General features: G+C 44.4%; 1 protein-coding gene across 1 annotated transcript in view; it reads left to right on the top strand.

Moving 5' to 3' along the window:
* Window positions 1-672: 672 nt before the first annotated feature.
* The window catches only part of VIT (vitrin), a 106,254-nt gene continuing 95,328 nt past the window's right edge, over window positions 673-11,598 (top strand). Inside the window, exon 1 of the mRNA XM_047851154.1 lies at window positions 673-786. The gene's annotated coding sequence lies outside the window, so the exon portion shown is untranslated. The remainder of the gene's footprint in view (window positions 787-11,598) is intronic.

Here is an 11,598-nt window from a genome sequence, read left to right as displayed (position 1 = left end):
CAAAACATGAGTCAGGTTTGGCTTCCCACTATTATTATCTTGTGTCCTGTTACTAGCAACATAGACTACAGTCATTTCATTAAGCTTGCCAAAATGCAGAAAGGACCACAGTGAGCTAAAAAATAAAAATTAAAAAAAAAATAGCATTACCATGTAGGAAAAGTGCTTTTGACTCCAGGAGTGAGAGTCCGGTAGAATCAGGTTGGTCATGTTGGCACAGTAGTCTTTCCTTATGCAGTTTAACCAGCTGTTTCGTAGCATTTGAAAAAGAAAGAGAAAATCTAATTGCCCCGTGTACAACCTTTTTAAAGGATACTTTTTGTTTCCCATTTTATCTAGCCTCCTCTCTTCTACTTTTTAGAATTTCTAATTACAGAATTTGCTTACTGAAAATGTGTGCTTTAGGCTAGAGAAGAATATTTAGAAATCCTTACCCCAAAGAAAAGCAAGTGGGAGTGGAAATTTGAAAGAGGACCGCCTAATTCAGCACTAAAACCAGTGTGAGAAGCAGTGTGTGAGGGTGTGTGTGTGTGTGTGTGTGTGCGTGAGCATGTACGTGTGTGGATGTGTGTGTGTGGCTAAAATGTGCTTTTCAAAGTGCTGAGAGGTTGATGGGAATGTTTGATTAGCTCCTCTGAGAAAAGAGGAAAGTTGCTTGGACCTCTCCTTGTTTCTTCTTTAGAATAATTTGGATGGGATTTGTGATGCAGAAAAGCTTAAAGAAAAAAGGATATCCATTCTGTGTGGTGGAAAATTTTTGAAAAAAAATTGCTTTCTTCAAACAAGGTATGTCTGATGAATTACTAAGCTATGTAGATAGTTTTCTTTCCATACCTTATTATAAAAATGTTAAAATGTATTTCTCATTAAGAAACTATAATACACACCCTGACCAAGTAATCAGTCTGGACAAATTTCAGTCTCAGGAGAATTGGGAGGGAGTGGGGGTAGTTGACATCCTTGTAAACGACTAATATTATGTATATCAACTGTAAGTAAATTGTGCTGAGATAAGATTAGAACAAGATTTTCACTGTATTTTTAAACCGATTTAATTATGGTTAAAAAAAAAGTTGAAAAGTAGGACATTTGTGTAGAACTTTGAAGTAGCTTTAAGTCTCTTTATTATCCTGCCCTTTTTAAACCTTGCTTCCTATACCGAATGTAACAGAATTGTAACAAGTTGCTTCCAACCGTGTATGAAAAGCAGTATGAGAAATGGACACATTGATGCTAGATGAAGAGAAGTTTTTTAGTGCAGATCTATACTTCTCTCTGCTCACACAAATCTCGGTGGAATGTGGCTAGATGTACAATTGTGTATCCTGTTTCCACTGGAAGCGTTTTCTTAGGCTGAATGCTTCTTTAACTGATAAGCCCAAGAAAAGGCTGGCATTGTTAAGTCTACTATTGTAGCCCAACTTTGCAGAGGGAGACAGGGTATGAAATCTCTTTTAAGCATGATTTGTGTCAAACTAGTATAAACATGAAATAAATGCCTCAAGCACAGGTTAAACAGAGAGGATAAGATCGAATAACTAGACTCAATGGTTTGCTCTGAAAAACCCAGGCATCTCTGCCATCCCCAAATCGAGAGTAGAATTCCAGATTTTCTTTGGGTGTATTGCAAAAATAAAACCAGGCATTCTTGGCCATGGTGGTTATTCAAAAAATCTGAGCGCTAAGAAAATAGCATTTTGCCATTACGTTGTGTTGCAATAAATTTGGAAGCTTTGGTGGTTAAAGTTCTGAGGTTGTTTTTCCCTCCGTCTTTTGAAAGATGAAAACGCCCTGCAGCAAAGCAAGATCAAATGCTATTTGTTTGTGTGTTTCCTCTGTTATGTGTGTTAGTTGCAAGTGGTAGCTAAGCTTCCTCCTCCTCCTCCTCCTCCTCCTCCTCCTCCTCCTCCTCCTCCAGTAGGAAAGCTGGAAGTGCCTTTTATTTATTGAATTAAAATACCCTCTTTTGTAAAAGGGCTTTAGACAAAGAATTGCAAGACTAAAGGGCTGCATTTTTAATTGCAATGTGCTGGTTTCCCAGACTAAGCTTCATTTAAATATATCTTATACCTCACCACTGAAAGGAAACACCTAAGGAACACTGGAAATGCTTACTATCTATCTTCATAGCATTTACTGTATGAATATCGTTTAGAAGATCTAGTTATCTTTTTTGCCAGGTTACTGATTACATGAGGAATAGTTTCTTTCAGACAAAAATACACTGGGTTTAACATGGTTTATGAATAGCATCAGGAAAACAAAAATGCTTGTGCTCTCTCCTCTGTAATTCCTGTAGGACGTATCGCACGCAGAAAAGCAGCGGCGTGCAGCACAACGGTCTAAGCCAGGAGTCCTAAATTACAGTAACAGTTCTGCCACTACCTGGCTGTGTTACCTTGGGAGAGGTGTGCAACATTTCTTGACTTTTGTTTACCCATCGGAAAAACAGAAGTAGCAATGCCTGCGCACACACCCTCCCAGGGTGGTCACAAGGTCCACTGCTGATTCTCAGCTCCAAATGGGTTTTGAAATGCGCAAAGTCCCATGGAAATGTAATCTTTTTCCCCCCATATGCAAAAACAGATTACACTGGAGGGAGTCACTGGCCTGGAAAGAAATGTTACAAGGCTTCCAGAATGTTACTTGTGCCCATACGCGTAACCTCTCCTTGCTTATTTGGAAGCATGAACCAGGTAGCAGCAGCTACAGCAGCAGCAGTGGGTGCAGGACAGAGCACACAGGTCCGTCAGTAGAAGGGCCTTCTAGCTGTGTAACCTTGGGGAGGTTACTCGACATCTCTGTGTCTCCATGTCCTCACGTATGAAATGAAAAGTTGGACAAGATAGTTAGTCTCTAAGTTTCCCTCCTATTGCTATGGTTCTGTGCACTGGGACCTGTCCCGTGTCAAGACATGGCCAGGCCTCTGTATATTACAAAGTGAAAGAAGTATGGAACCTATGATATATTTAAAATATTTGTGTTTACCTAAGACTTTAACACACACAAAAATGAAATGTACTGTAGTTGCATATTACAGAAATGTAACCCAACTGTGTATACATGTGTATGTGTATATACTATTATATATTACATAATTATATGTATGTAAACGTGTGTGTGTGTGTGTATATATATATATAATATATAACAGTTTTATTATGAGGACAGTGTGGTCCAAATTGTATGCCAGACCTACTTCAGTTTTCTAGTGCATTTCTATGACTGTGTGACCTCATATGGAGATAATGTCAAATACCTAAATTTAAGGCCTTGCATGCAAGGCCAAGTTCAAGTGGCCCCCTTGTGCTGTATGGATCCTGTGGGAGTTTGTCTGGCAGGAGGATCTGCCTCTTTTTAAACGTGTTAACCTTGGCAAGTTACTTCAACTTTTTGGGCCTCGGTTTTCTCATCTGTAAAAGGCATCTATCATTAGTGTCTATTAGGATTGTGACAAAAAGCTTCCATTGGTGCTTGATATACCATCAGCACCCAAATGTCAGCAAAAAAATTTTTTTAATTTCTTCTCACATTCATTTATCTTTGAGAGACAGAGAGAGACATAGTGCAAGCCAGGGAGGGGCAGAGAGAGAGGGAGACACAGAATGCAAAGCAGGCGCCAGGCTCTGAGCTGTCAGCACAGAGCCCGATGTGGGGCTCAAACCCACGAACTGTGAGATCAAGACCTGAGCTGCAGCCAGACACTTACCTGAGCCACCCAGATGCCCCCAAATTCTCTTTATTGCATGTGACTAGAACGAAGAAATCAGATCAGCTGTGAGACACATTGATGGTGATACTCTTCAAACTTTTAGCCATTAACTCTTGTGGATGTCCTAAGTAATTAGACTTAGGAAATTATGTGATATGAGTATAATTATGAGAAATGTGTTGCCATTTCTTCATCCAGAGGATATGAGCTAATTAATCAGTCAGCAAATGATAAGCAAGAGAGGCAACTTCTGTGATGTCTGTAATTTGAGAAACCCCAAAGGCCCTCTCTCGTTGCCTAAGAATGTGTCCCTCTGGTTTGCAGAAGGGCATGGAATTCCTGGCCCTCTGAACATACATGGTGTGAGCTAGAGAGCTGCAAAGGGGGCCTGCGACATGTGACATATATGAAACGTCCTTGTACACATGGCAGTGAGCAGCTTACGTAGTTAGTGCAGAGAAGAGGGAAAGGAAGGAGCGACAGACCGGGGCAAATTTAGGTGAGGCATCAGAGATGACCGTTTGATATAGTGCTGGCTGTTAATTTTAAAACGTTCATTTATTTTGAGAGAAAGAGAGAGAGAGAGAGACAGACAGACAGACAGACAGAGAGGGAGGGAGAGAGTGGAGACAGGGAGAGAGAATTCGAAGCAGGCTCCACACCGTAAGCACAGAGCCCGTCGACAGGGGTTCGATCCCACACACCATGAGATCATGACCTGATCTGAAATCAAGGGTCGGACGCTTAACCAACTGAGCCACCCAGGTGCTGCTGGTTGTTAATTTTTAATTAAGTGGCAGGAGAGCATGCCAACAGCCAGGGCCCGCATAGCAGCTCGTCAGCTCAGATCCAGCCCTAACTCCTATTACTTGCCCGCACCCCTGAGCTCACCTGCAGCTAAGCCACTCCAGGTGTGCACCTGTGCCCTGCTGGCCCAACTCCCATCACTGGCTCCACTGCTGTGCACAGCCCATGGTGAGACCCCGAGGCCACAAGAGAGCATAATGACAATCAGGGGCCAGGCACCTGCTAATGCACCAGCAGTTGGGCCTGCCCCCACCCCCACCCCGGCCACTACAGGCGTGCCCGCAACCGGCCCCTGCCACCACACAGGCACCTGCAGCTGACCACAGCAGCCCCTGCATGCACGACGCCAGCTCCAGCCATCACCACTGCCTGCCCTCCCTGGTCTCTAGCCTCTGGACCCTGAGGCATCACTAAGGACCCAAAGAGCCCTTGCAGATACACCAAAGTTCTCACCAAGGACTACACAGTTGTCAATGTTATGGACCCGAGCAGCCTGAGCTGTTGAGACATCATACGTCCTTGGACCCAGAGCCACCACAAGCCGCTACACTTGGTTCCCTGTACCACTAGACCCAGGGTTGCAGTCTGCCCCATCATGCCTCGACCCACAGGTGAAGTCACCTTACCAAAGTCACCTTTCCTTACTGAAGTCAGGCCACGAAGTCCAAAAGAGGTAACTGGACACTGGACAAAGGTATAAGGATCATGAAGCAACAGGGAAACAACATCACCAAAGAAGCGCAGTGAATCTCCAAAAACTGGCCCTCAAGAAATGGAGATACATGAACTACCTGACAAAGAATTCAAAATAATTGTTCTAAAGCTACAATGCAGCTATATAATAACACCAGGAAAACAACACAAAAACAAAATAGGCTCAACAAAGACCTAGACGACATAAAACAGAACCAAAAAGAAATTCCACAATGAAGAATAAAATTTTAATTAACACACACACACACACACACACACACACACTTAAGTCAGTCTGTGATCCTCTAGGTAAGTTCCTGTTTGCAGAACAGGAGAGGAAGGACCAAAATCCAGCAAGATTCCCAGAGCCCCACATTCACAATGGAGCAAAGACTATTTCAGTTTTGTTTATTGCATTTTTCTACGGTTACCTCATCCGTTAAACAAACAGTCGTGGATACTAGATTTAGAATTTGTTTTTAATCAGCTAGAAAACTTTCTGCTTCAACAGACTGCAAAGCTTGAAGAGATCCTTAGAGACTGCCCATGTGAAATGCTCGGGGCTGCCTGGGATGTGTACAAAGCAGGTACCAGGTGATGCTCTGAGTTGAGACCTATAAACGCGGCACATCATGTGGCAACCTGCAAAAGGCAAATCCCCCATGCAGATGTTGTGACTCGGCTGAAATCCGCTGCCACATTCCAGTGCTAATATCCTGAGGGAGAAAGGTGAACTGAGATAGTGGATGCCAAAATCCTTTCCTCAAATCTACAAGCCATGGTCTTGGAACAAAAGAAACACTAGTTTGGTTTAGATCCAGTTTGGAGAATATTTTGGTGTTTGTGTTTTATTTTGGTGATACAATTAAAAAAAATGTTTAGGCTCACTTCTACTTCCCATTTCTCGACTAGAGGCTTTCTTCAATTCTTTTTAAAAAGCTAGGTATCATTCCTCAGCCATCTGATTGGTTCGATTGCCCTACAGTCATGTAGAAGATTTTCATGAGAATGGGGTGATGATCCTTATAAATCTGAGAGAGTAGGAAGGAACACAAGTGTAGAATCACTCCCTTTCTGGAGCCCTAGAAGAACAGAACTCAATGGGGTCACAAACCCGTGTGGTTCCTTCACCAACAAGCCGAAAAAAATCAAGCCATGATTAATCTGAGCAGCATCTTGTTGAGAGAGATTCAGCTGGCTACTTTTCCTCTCATAAGTCCTCAACTAGAGTCTAAATGGACCCCATATGAATGCAAACTGGTGCAGCCACTTTGGAAAACAGTATGGAGATTCCTCAAAAAAACTAAAAATAGAACTACCCTATGACCCAGCAATTGAACTACTAGGCATTTATCCATGGGATACAGGTGTGCTGTTTCGAAGGGACACATGCACCCCCATGTTTATAGCAGCACTATCAACCATAACCAAAGTATGGAAAGAGCCCAAATGTCCATCGACGGATGAATGGATAAAGAAGATGTGGTATATATATACAATGGAGTATTACTCGGCAATCAAAAAGAGTGAAATCTTGCCATTTGCAACTACGTGGACGGAACTGGAGGGTATTATGCTAAGTGAAATTAGTCAGAGAAAGACAAAAATCACATGACTTCACTCATGAGGACTTTAAGAGACAAAACAGATGAACATAAGGGAAGGGAAGCAAAAATAATATAAAAACAGGGAGGGGGACAAAACCTAAGAGACTCTTAAATATGGAGAACAAACAGAGGGTTGCTGGAGCAGTTGTGGGAGAGGGGATGGGCTAAATGGGTAAGGGGAATTAAGGAATCTACTCCTGAATCATTGTTGCACTATATGCTAACTTAGATGTAAAATAAATAAATAAATAAATAAATGGGCCCCATTTGCAAGAGGATGGAGATAAAACAATGAGGATAATGACGATAATCACGATTGACCACCACTGAACAAAAATAATATTTGCCGACACCTCCACAGCTATTCTTATGTGCCCAGACACTGTTCTAAGCCCTCCTCCTATATTCACTCATTTAATCCTAACAACAACCATATTGGTAGGTTGTTACTATTCCTATTCTGCAGATGAGAAAACTGAGGCACTGAGAAGTTAAGTAACTTGTCCGAGGTCACACGGCTAGTAAGTGATAGAGCTCAACCTCAAACCCACGCGGTCTATTTCCAAAGCTCACATTCTTAATCCGCCAGGCAGCAAGTACACAGGGCCCTGGTTTCCCTGTCACTGCACTAAATTAATCTTTGCCATCCCTGAAAACATCATTTTCAAGCCAACTAAATTTCAGAGAAATTGCAGAGAAAATTCCTTCCTGCAAGTGTAGACACAGGGGTAATAATGATGGAGGGGAGCAGACGTAAGGATCTCACCGGAGAAGCTCTGTCAGGAAGGGAGGTTTTTATTTCTGTCATTCTTAGATGAGCTCCTGATTTAAGAACACTTGTCAGGTGTGCTGGGAAGACCTGATTCTCAGGGGGAAGGCCAAGGAGCAGACCTCATTATCAAGCCCTGTGAGTAGCCAGTCCCCAAAAGGAGTCCTTTATCTTCGCTCGAGGGCTAAGTTAGCTTCGAGTCAGAGAAAGAAACCTATTTCCTAATGACTCAGGCCACTTCAGAAAATCACTTTCCCTGATAAGGGTCTCTACACGGACAAGACTCTAGTAAAAATTTCTCACATTCTTTCCTTCAGTGAGAGAAAGGCTAAAGTTTTGTGTGGACATGTGGTAAAAATTCATAAAAACCACCCTTCGGGCTATAGTGAGAAGGGACTCATTCTGCATTCTTTCTTCTCAGATTTAAAAAGAAAAAGAGAGAGAGAGAGAGAGAGAGAGAGAGAGAGAGAGAGAGAGAGAGAAACTATTCCTTCAGGGGAACCCAATGTATCGTTTCCAAGAGATCAGGTCACTGGCATCTCAATGCTAAGTGAATTCCCTCCTCCGGGTTCCTTTGTGTCCCAGACAGAGAAAACAGGCTTTGGAAGTAAAGGTGTGAGTCAGCTTGCCCAGACTGGCTTTGCTTGTATAATAGAGTGAATGAATCTACAGTCCGAAAGGTAAAAGGAATTTGGGGAAGCAGAGATAACACTGAACAACAGAAACAACAAATATTTATTGGGCCACAATCATGTGCTATCCATAATTCCATGCATTTGGGAAGAAGAGTGAAGAAAATAGTCTCTGTTCTGCTAGAGCTTGCTCTGGGGAGCACACAATAAACAGATCCACATGAGAGGTCTGGTGGTATTATGGGCTGTGGAAAACCTAAGAATGTATAATAAGGGGACTGGACAGAGCAGTGAGACGTGGATGATGATGTGCATTGCATGGTTAGATAAAATGTCTGATAAAGGGACATTTAAACAGAGAGAGAGGTGAAGAAAACCAGGGAGCAATCTATGTGGACACTTGGAGGAAGAACATTCCAGGCAGAGAAAAGAGCAAATGCAAAGGCCCTGAGGTAGCACCATGCCTGCAAGGACCACACGATCTGGAGCCAAAGGGTGAGGGGGAAAAGTAATGTCATGGCATTTGGACAAGCAGAATGGAGGGCACTATCCTAATGCTTCTCAAGCTCCCCTAGGTGCACCCCCCCCCCCCACTCCATCCCTCCGCCGATTCACATACTCTGCCGCAGTTCTTGCCTCTGCCCTGGATGAAATCAGAGTAGGTCCCTTAATATCTCAGGCCACATGAAGAATTTTTAAAAAGATCTTACCCACGCTACACCTCCAGACAATCAGTTTAGTCATTAATACGGATGTAATACTAAGTACTGCTTAAGTTTAAAGTTTCACCCCCACCCCAGGCCTAACTGCTGCAACGGAGAAGGAGGCATTACCAGATTCTCTCTTTCTCTGCCTTGTGCCTCTACCCACCTTCCACTTAGCTGCCAATGACAGTACCTTCAGATCCAGAGTTGAAGTGGGTACAGAGAGGAAAGGTAAGAGGACAGAAGGGCCTTACAGCGGATTCTGTTGTAAGTTGGCATCCGGGTTCCTTGGGTTTGGCAGGCATGTGCAGGTGTTTCTTGTTTGCATGGGGCACTTCTGTGGGTTCTTGGGAGATGCTACCAGTTTGTTGGGAACGCCTCAGCCGTGGTTCCCCAGATGCCACTGCATACGGATCTGCTCTGGCCAGGGGCGGGTGGGGGAGGGGGTTGTGTTACAGCTCCTTGCTCAGCCTCTGAAAAACCGGCAGTCTATCTCCTATGATTTCTACTGTGGCCTCCTCAGCCCTCCGTGCACCTGGCTTGGGCAGGACCTGAAGTGACCCCAGGCTGACTCTTGCACACGGTCTGCTTTGCCACAAGCTATTCTCTCTCCGGTAGATGTAGATGTCTCAATCATGAGCCAGACACCCGTCCACTGCACCCCCAAGACCAGTCGGTCATTTTAAATGGGGCTACAGGACATCCAAGATGGACTTCCAAAGGAGGTGACCAAGAGCCGGGATGTGTGGCCGACCGCCTCCCTCCAGACTACTACCAGAGTTATAGGAGTCGAGTGGAAAGCTGGAGACCAGAGAGCAGGAACGACTGTAGGAAAAGTTATTGGCATTCCCCCCCGCCCCCCTCTCCAGATGCAGGAGGGGAACAGGGCGTGTCCCCACCCCCATCACTTCAGACAGCAGGAAGAGGACCGTCAGGGAGACCACTTTGGAACATGCAATGAGTTCTCATGTAGTCTCCAGTCCCCGCTGAAGCTAAGACAAAGGGTCATCCGATTTTAACATCTCATTACACAGTCAATTACAATACACTCAAATGTTTATTTAGATGGGTGTGTTATGCCTGGTTAAACTTAAAAATATGCCTGGTGCATCACTTTACCCTAAATAGCGTTTGTGAGAGAGAGAGAAAGCTCTGTGTGAGTTCAGGCCCAGATAGGACTCAAAAAAAAAAAAAAAAAAAAATCCCTTGACCTCACAACCAAGACAATTTTATTACACAACGTATGCATTTTACAGTGTGCATCTTAACTACTGTCAACAGAATATTTCAAAAAACCTGGGACATACGTGTCAAGGTGAAGAGGAACGTGAAACCCTCCTGCAGGGGTAGAATGAGGCAGTAAGCGGGGATAAAGTGAGGCCTGGGGCGGAATTCTGGTGCTGCCACACATTCATTCCAACCTTGGACAGCTCCCTAAATTCTCTAAACCTCAATTTCCTACTCTAAAGAGTGGGCATAGTAGGACTTACCTCGTAGGACCGCCACGATAATTAAAGAAGATGGTATGTGTGCGGTGTGGAGATTCGGTAGGGATTCAACAAATGAAGTTGTTATGATCCCAGTGGGCTCTCAGGTTCGAAAACGTCCCATGAAGAACAACAAAGAAATGAATCCCATCTCATGTAACAGGGCACTAGACAGCTGGGCCAAAATTGTCGGGATGGACACGAAGGACGGTTGGAAGGCTCCATCAGAGCTGAGAATGGTCTGGAGAGGGCCCCTGGAGCGGGACGCCACATGGCTTTGGAGACCTGGGTCTCCTGCTTCAGAATGCCTCCTTCTGCTGGTTCTGCCGATGTCTGGGACTTAAGCCTCCATCACCTCAAATGCCCAGCCGCAGTGACTGCCCTCCTCCCACCTCGAGGAGCCTCTGGTTGCTGGGATTCAAGAATGCGCTTTAACCCACAGCCCCGTGCTTGCCTCTCTGCAGCATGGGAAGACCCAGGACCCTGTTCATCTGAGAGGAACCCACGCGTTACCAGGAGGCCAACGGGAAGATGCTATGGATCTTACAGAATCACCCTCATCTTCCTTCCTACCCCAGCTGGGAGGCTAGGCAAGACCTGAAAATGTTTTTCTGTGCCTCAGAATTGAAGGCAGACCAAAAAGCACAGAGTGTTCAGGCCAGTCGAGGCTCCGGGGATCACAGCTGGACGGATCCAAGCACACAGCTCCACATTCACAGTGGACAGCCCTTGGCAACCACAAACCTCAGAGCCCAAAGGAGAAAACCCACTGGGAGGAGGCAGCGCTAATCCACAGTGTCAAACACATTAAGTAAAGAAGCTTCTGATGAGAGAAGCTCATCTTCCAAAGCTCCATGAGAATCTTTTAACCGCACACAGTTGCCAGAGTAACTGAAAGGAGCGGTCATGGTCCACCTCGCCTTTTACTGAGGTCCTCAGCCCTTCCCCCAGATTTACTGCCCTTCCATTACGGAAGATAAATAACTCTTGGAAGGAGTTCTTTAGAGCTCATTTGGGGGCATGCCTGCAAACTAGTATTTTTTTCCTACTGGCAATAGAAGATCTAAACTACCACTTTAGAAACGTAATTACTGTTTGCAACCTTACTAGAAATCACTATTGGTCGAAGCCTTTGTGGATGTGGTAAGCACTACCATATGTCAGGTTCTTAACGAGGTACAAAATGA

Source organism: Prionailurus viverrinus, chromosome A3 (assembly GCF_022837055.1).
Source record: "Prionailurus viverrinus isolate Anna chromosome A3, UM_Priviv_1.0, whole genome shotgun sequence".
Taxonomy (NCBI): domain Eukaryota; kingdom Metazoa; phylum Chordata; class Mammalia; order Carnivora; family Felidae; genus Prionailurus; species Prionailurus viverrinus.
Note: the sequence above shows the minus strand (reverse complement) of the source record. Positions and strands in the feature narration are given on the sequence as shown.